Source organism: Phyllostomus hastatus, unplaced genomic scaffold (genome assembly GCF_019186645.2).
Source record: "Phyllostomus hastatus isolate PE091 unplaced genomic scaffold, TTU_PhHast_1.1 phas_contig_64, whole genome shotgun sequence".
NCBI lineage: Eukaryota > Metazoa > Chordata > Mammalia > Chiroptera > Phyllostomidae > Phyllostomus > Phyllostomus hastatus.
In genome coordinates, this window is record NW_025333928.1 from 8,885,506 (window position 1) to 8,893,846 (window position 8,341).

The window sequence follows — 8,341 nt, forward strand, 5'->3', positions numbered from 1 at the left end:
AGGGAGGAGGCACAGAGGAAACAATGCCGTTTGCTCAGCTCTCTGCTGGCTTTCAGTCCTTTCCCTCATATCCACAAGCAAATTGGGCCCTTCTTGTGCTGATTCCCAGGTGAGTGGGTTTGTGTACATTCTAGGACCCTGTGGGGTCTCTTCAATGAACTCTCCTGTGAGGCTGGAGTTTCTCCCACCACTGCAACCCCCACAGATTTTTACCACCAGAGGTTTTGAGGCTTTATTTCCCCACCCTGGAACCCTGGATACCACAGTCTCTCTTGCTTCCCAATTGTTCTTCCTGGTTATCTGCACACAAACGTGGGTTGCCCGGCCCTCCAGCCTTGCTATGCGTCCTCTCCACCCCAGCTGCTCATCTTCACCCCTCCTACCAGTCTAAATGTTTCTTCTTTAACTCCTTGGTTATCAGACTCCCACACAGTTTGATTTCCTGGCAGTTCTGTTTATTTTTTATTTTTAAATTTGTCCTTCTTTTGGTTGTGCAAGGAGGCTAAGTGTATCTACCTACGCCTCCATCTTGGCTGGCAGTCAGCAATTATTTCTAAAAGATTTTATTCATTTACTTTTAGAGAGGGGAGAAAGGAGGGAGAAAGAGAGAGAGATAAACATCAAAGTGTGAGAGATACATCTATCGGTTGCCTCTCACATGACTCCAACTGGGAACCTGGCCCAACCCAGGCATGTGCCCTGATTGGGAATTGAACCTGTGACCTTTTGGTTTGCAATCCAGCTCTCAATCCACTGACCCACAACAGCCAGGGCTTCTTCTATTTATTTTTTTTAATTGGCTTGTTGAGTTTCATTTAAAAAACAAAACCCTGTTGGTAAGTTTTCTTAGCATTGCATTGACTCTAACAGATCCACATGGAGAGAACTGTTATATTTACAATATCAAGTCACCGTATATCCATGAACACAAGATAGTTCCACTTACTTATTAATAATCTTGAAGATCTGCACATTGGGATCTTCCTAAGATTTTTAAAGGCCACAGTGTTCCATTGTATGAATGTCAAACCCTCTATTTTGGACACTTGAATTGTTTCCATTTTTTATTCAAGATTTTATTTATTTATTTTTAGAGAGAGGGGAAGGGAAGGAGAAAGAAAGGGAGAGAAACATCAATGTGTGGTTGTCTCTCACGTGCCCCCTACTGGGGACCTGGCCTGCAACCCAGGCATGTGCACCTATTGGGAATCGAATCAGTGACTCTGGTTTGCAGGCGGGCACTCAATCCACTGAGCCATATCAGCCAGGGAGAATGTTTCCATTCTTTAGCTCTAGAAACAGTAGCTTGGTGGCTACACAAGCAGTGTATATGAAAAAGTGTTGTCTTTTTTTTTTCCCTTAAAGTATCTCTCTACTGCTTACTTAACTAGTATGTTCTGCACCCAGCACAAAGGCCTTAGGTGTCTGGCAGTAGCTCTGTAATATCCAGAGTTGGGGTCAGGGACCCCAATAGAATCTACAGTTGCTTCTCTTGATGTAGGGGTGGGGTGAGTTGGAGAAATTTAGGATAAAATAAACTGATTTCCTTAGATGAGAAAAAAACTGCTTTGATTTTAAGGGGTGCCAAGTTCTTCAGACACATTTCATCAAAGCCACCCACCAGCCCTGAGAGATGAGTTAGCATCTCTACCTTCCTGCTGTTATTCCTACTTTAGCTGGAGACACTGTGAGACCCAAGTTCACACAGCATTTGAGAGACCTCAAATGGATTCCTGAGGTTATCTCCCAGCAGGGTTTAGGAAATGTTCATTGACAAGTAGAGCAGGGTGTGAGTATATCAACACACACTTGTTAACCAATTTTTCTCCTTTCAAAGTTCTAAACGGGCCCATTGTTTTGTTAATGAAAAGTCAACACTATTTGCATCACTGAAGGCCTCCCCTCCTCTTTCACGGTGGGGCTAGGGAAGGCAGAAAATTGGATTAGGGAAAGAGTGAAGTAACCACAAGACCTGATTCTCGTTCATCTGATCTCCGCACCTAACAATGGGTCTGAGCTCTAGTCTGCAAATGTTATTATGTTCATTATAACTACCCTAATAGGTGCTATTTCCTGGACATACACCATGCTCCAAGCACTTTTTTTCTTTTGCAGCAGCTTTTAATCCTCAAAGTCCTGCAAAGTCCAAGGCCTTGTTCCTTTTCAACAGGGATGATTAACTCTCAGGCTCACATAGATAACCAGACTAAAATCACAAAGCAGTAGTTATATGGTAAAGCAGGGATTCAAATCCCTATTTGTTTCACCCTAAAATCAGCCCATCTTGAATTTTTCACTAAGTTTGGACTCTGAGCCCTTCCATCTTTGTGCCTCGGTGTACTTACATATACAATGGGGATAGTCCTACTAGTTTTGCCTGTCTTGCTGTATAATTGTGAGCATTATATTTCTATTAGTAGTACTGGAGGCAGACTAATACTAGTAATAATTCTATCCATTTTTAGAACACCAGTAATTCTCACAATAACTTCATTGAGATAAGCTTTGTTATTATGGCCATTTTGCAGATGGGAAAAGTGAAGTTCAGAAAAGTAAGTCAGCCCTGGCTGGTGTGGCTCAGTGATTGAGTGCCAGTCTCTGAACAACAGAATCGCCAGTTCAATTCGCAGTCTAGGGCACATGCTTTAGTTGCAGGCCAGGTCCCCAGTGGGAGGCGCACAAGAAGCAAACACACATTGACACTGCTCTCTCTCTTTCTCCCTCCCTTCCCCTCTCTAAAAAAATTAATTTAAGAAACCTTTTTTTTAAAAATGAAGAAAAGTGTCATTTGCTCTGCTCAAGGTTCATTGCCTACTCTGGATTTGATGGGTCCTGGAGTTAAGCTGGGAGTGGGTGAAGGAGGACAAGAGAGGACTCCCTCCAAGATCCAGGGTAGGGCCTCCCACCAACTCTGGGAGGAGTTGGGAGGAACTGGGAGCCCACCAACCCCCCTACCACTGCCTGCCTACCACTCTAGAACCTAACAAAATGCCTGGAATGTAGAAAGTGCTCCACAGTCTTTTTTATTGATTTTTAGAGAGGAAGAGGGAGAGAAACATTGATCAGTTGCCTCCTATACACACACTGATGGGAAACTGAACCCACAACCTAGGTATGCCCTGACCATGAATCAAAACTGTAACCTTTTGGTATAGAGGATGATGCTCTAACCAAGTCACCTGGCAAGGGCTCCACAAACACTCTTCATAGTCTATTCTCCATGCAGTAGCCAGCAACAGCCACACTGACCATCTATCTGGTTGGTCCTCCAGCTCACCTAACCACTGCTCAGGGACTGCACTGCTGCTCCATCTGCCTAAAGCATCCCTCTCCTCACTTTTTTACTTTGATATTTTAAATTCTTGTAATAATTTAAAGTTATGTTTTAATAAAAATTATATGTATAAATATCTGTGTGTTTTTTTAAAAAGGGTATGCTCTGGGCAGTATCGCTCAGTCAGTTGGAGCGTCATCCTGTAACTGAAAGGTTGTAGGTTTGATTCCTAGTCGGGCACGTACCTAGGTTGCAGGTTTGGTTCCTGGTCCAGCACATATGGGAGGCAAACAATTGATACTTCTCTTTTCCATTAATGTTTCTCTCTCACATTAATGTTTTTTTTCCTCTCTCTCCCTTCCTCTCTCTCTAAAAGCAAGTAAAAAATGTCCTTGGGTGAGGATAAAAAGTAAAAAAAAGGTAGAGAGAGTAGAAACTATCTCCACTCCCTGTAAGTTCCTATTACAAAATTCTCAGATATCTTTCTAGAAATATTCTATGTGCATGTATATATGCTCTTCCAATACAAATGTTAGCACATTATACACACACAGTTATTCACCTTAATTTTTTTAACTTAACATACATCACAGAGCTTTTTCTGTCTTTCACATCTACAAATACAGACATACTCCATTCCTTTTAACTGCTCCATTGTGTTTATGTATTGATGATTGTACAAGTTTATTTAATAGATCCCTGTGAATAGACATTTGTTTTTTTTTCCAGTTTTTGTGCAATGACAAACAGGGGTTCTGGAAACACTCATTATCATTGTTGATTTATGATTCATATACCGTAAATTCACCCTTTTTAAGAATTGAGGTTTTTTTTAGTATACTCACAAAGTTGTACAATTATTACACTAATTCTGAGAACATCATTAAACTCACATTTTGTGGCCTTGTATGACTTTGTATGACAAGAAGGCACTTCTAGAGGTGTGATTGCTAAGCTTTAGAGAAACGATTCTTTCCAATGGGAAATAAGATGGGGCTTGTCGATCACCCACAAGCAAAACCCCTGGGCCAGCAGGGGCATCCAACCCGAGGTCCATGGGCTGCATACAGTCCAGGATGGCTATAAATGCAGCCCCACAAAAAAAATCATGAATTTACTTAAGAAAAAATTTTTTTTTTGCTCATCAGTTTTTGTTAGTGTTTATGTATTTATGTGTGGTCCAAGACAACTCTTCTTCCAGTATGGCCAGAGATGCTGAAAGTTTGGACACCCCTGCCCTAAAGGCTTGGAGTCACCACATTACTCATGCCACACTGTACACATGCCATGGCAATCACTACCCAGTCCCTTAGAGAAAGTGAGGTCCATCTGGATTACCATCTAGCGGTAAGCAGGACAGACCGCTAGATGTTCCAGTTAGTACGTGCTAATGATGGGAACTGCGCCAATAACGTGTGCACTGTAATGTTTTAATTCACAGACCGTGCTGTTGTATGATCCTTTAAAAAACAGGAAATGTCATTTTTCTGCTTCAAATTCCTCTCTCTCTCTCTCTCTCACACACACACACACACACACACACACACAAAGTACAGCCAAAATAAATAAACTCTGCAATGGCCAGCATCTCACCCATAGTAGAAGCCAAAGTCCTTACAAAGGCCAGCAAGGCCCTCCCTGATCTGGTCCCTGTTCACTTCTCCAAACTCATCTCCTACCTTTCTCCCTCTCTCACTCTGCTCCAGCCACACTGGCCTCCTGGCTGGCACTCCAGCTCACCCAGAACATTCCCACTTCAGGGACTTCACAGTGCTACTCCCTCTGCCAAAAGCATTTCTCTTCCAGACAACTAAATGGCTCCTTTCCTCACTTCACTCCCATCTCTGCTCCCTTGGCACCCCTAAGAGAAATCTGGTTTAATACTCCTACATAAGATAGCACCCTAGAACTTTCTAGCCCATACCCTTCTTTTTCTCCAATCAATGTATATTTATTCACTTTCTGTCTGAATTTTAATCCTGAGAGAAGAAACTCTCTAGAATTTTAATTTCCTAGAGAAAAATACCTTTGTCCTTTTTGTTCACTGCCATGTTGTTAAAATAGAGTCTGGTACACCATGGGTGATCAATAATATTTGTTGACGGAATAAACAAATAAATAGCTTTCACTAAGGCACAAAACAAAGGTTATAAGAAATCCAAAGGGTGGGGGGAGGGGGAATGGACAAAGGACCTGAACAGACAATTCACAGAAAACAAAAACACAAATGATTTGTTAATGTCAGGCAAGATATTTGGCTTCATTCATAATAATAAAAGAAGTGCAAGTTAAAACTTCTATGAGTAAGTATCTTTCATCCACTGGATTGGCAAAGATCAAAAAGCTTGGCACTTCTCCCTGTTAGCAAGGGTCCTCTCAGACTTTGTTGCTGAGAGTGAAAATGGTGAAAGGTTTGTGTAAGACAATTTAGCAGCATCTAAATTTTAAAAGTATACTCTAGCTCAGCAATTCCATGTGTATAAATTTATCCTGCAGACTTATTTGCTCAAGTATATAAAGATGTGGGTATTCACTGCAGCACTTCTTGTTCTAGTAAGGGACTTGAAAGGATGTAAATATCCACTGATGGAGATTGGTTTTAAATATATTATAACTTTACAATGGAATATAATGCAGAGGCTAAGAAGGAAGTAGATCTCTATCACTAAAAAGATATAACCCACAAGAGAGTTACATTAAAAAGTATATACAACTGTGTGTACCATATGTAAACATTTGTTTAAAAAAAGATAAAAGGAATTACTCTGGAAAAATAAACAAGAAATCAATATGGTGTCTTTGGAAGGGCAGAATATAGTAGGGGAGGAGTGATCAAAGGAAAGGAGTAGAGTTTTTACCTTTTTTTCCTTTTACAAGATAGAAATTTTTGTTAAAAAGATTTTATTTTTAGAGAAAGGGAGGGAGAAAAAGAGGGAGAGAAACATCAGTGTGTGGTTGCCTCTTGCGCACCCCTTACTGGGGACCTAGCCTGCAACCCAGGCATTTGCCCTGCCTGGGAATCAAACCAGTGACCCTTTGGTTTGCAGGCTGACACTCAATCCACTGAGCCACACCAGCCAGGGCACAAGTTAGAAACTTTTTTTTAAAATATTTTATTTATTTATTTTTAGAGAGAAGGGAAAGGAGGGAGAAAGAGAGGAAGAGAAACAGCAACCTGTTGCCTGTCTCACACCTCTAACTGTGGACGTGGACTGAAACCCAGGCATGTGACCTGTCTGGGAATTGAATCTCGACCTTTCGGTCTGCTGGTTTCTATATAGTTTTGGTCTAGCTACAGCTAGAAACTTTAATGCCAATTACATTAGCTGCTGTTTTTAATTTTTCAAAACAGATAATACATGCACATGAGAGAAAAACCCAGAGATACAAAAGGATAAACTGTAAAAAGTCTCCACTAAAAAACAAAACAAAACAGGAAACCCCACTATGATGGGGTATGTCAAAGGGACACAGGAGCTAACCAAATACTGGAGAGTAATAAAGTAGTACTAGAGCGTAACCTAAAGGATAAAATAAATGCCCACGAAACTGACGTAAGTGACTGACTGAATAAATAAATAACAAATTGCCTGCGCAAAAAATTTCAAAATAATTTATGTAGATCCTCTGCTCTCAAGAAGGTGAAGCATAATTTCCCAACTACTATAGTATGGGTTATACATAGTGGCTGCCTCCTAAAGAGTAAAACATGAGCCCTGGCTGGCATAGCTCAGTGGCTTGAGCACGGGCTGCGAACCAAGGTGTCGCAGGTTCAATTCCCAGTTAGGGTACATGCCTGGGTTGCAGGCCATGACCCCCAGCAACTGCACATTGATGTTTCTCTCTCTCGCTCTTTCTCCCTCCCTTCCCTCTCTCTAAAAAATAAATAAAATCTTTTTTTTAAAAAAGAGCAAAACATGGAACTAATGGGGAAGAGTAATTTTGCAACAGAATCTGACAAGCACTGCCTCAGCCAGGTGATTAAGGTCAACATCAACAGAAATGAGTACTGACACAAGCTACAACATGGATGAACCCTGAAATCATCAAGCTAAGAGAAAGAAGCCAGTTAGAAAGATTGGGTGAACTCTATGGTATATGAATAAATTATATCTCGATAAAGTTGTTTTTAAACAAACATTTGACAAACCATGGCACAGAAAGAAACATACTGCTCAAGAATACATAGCTACTCTGCTGAGCTCATTCAGAATAAAGAAATGCATTTCCAAATAGCAGCCTCTCAATGGTGAATGATTTGGGTTTGGTTTGGTTTTCCCCAATGTTGAAAGTCATTTCCAGACTTCTCTTTGACCTCTGCCTGAGGAGCTGCCTGCATTAGGATCAGAACATGTGGAGATGAACCAATGGAGCACAGTGGCTATGATGACAGGCCCTTAGAAGGCAACCCTTAGGATTCTTTCCCTTTTTCTCTTTTTCTTCTCACAGTATGTTTCTTGCTCTTCACAGTAGCTTGTAAGCTCCAGGAAATTTTGTTTACCCCCAGCCACTAGTTCAGTTCCCAGCATGACAGATGAAGTGGTTGAAAGAATAAAGGGCAGTTCACAGTGAACTAAGCGAGGTAACAGGAAGGCTTCTCTGACTTGGCTACTTAGGTACTGGTAACACAGAGATGGAAGTGGGGTCAGGTGAGCACAGTATTAGGCCTAGAGGATATCTGAGTTATGTTGAAGAAATCTAGGAGACGGTAGATATACCTATCTAGAAAATATCTGTGAGTGCTTACAGAGAACAGGAAACTACCATGAATAGTGGCAATGGCCCATTCCTCAACAGCAGAGTGGGACACTGGCACTCAGGAGAGATTATGTCCCATCCCTACAGTCATAGGGAAAGCAGGTAGTGTTAACTGGTTTTTTTTTTTTTAATTTTCCTAAGTTGAAAACAAGGACTGCCATGTGAAATTATGTTTGCAAGCCATGTTACTCTTGGTCACCTGTTTCTGATTTCTGTTGGGATAATCTAGGCCTGAGTTTTCCCTAGAAGTCTTGGGTATGTGTAGTGGCAACAGAAAATGTTGCATGTATCTTTCTTAAGGTGATGGGT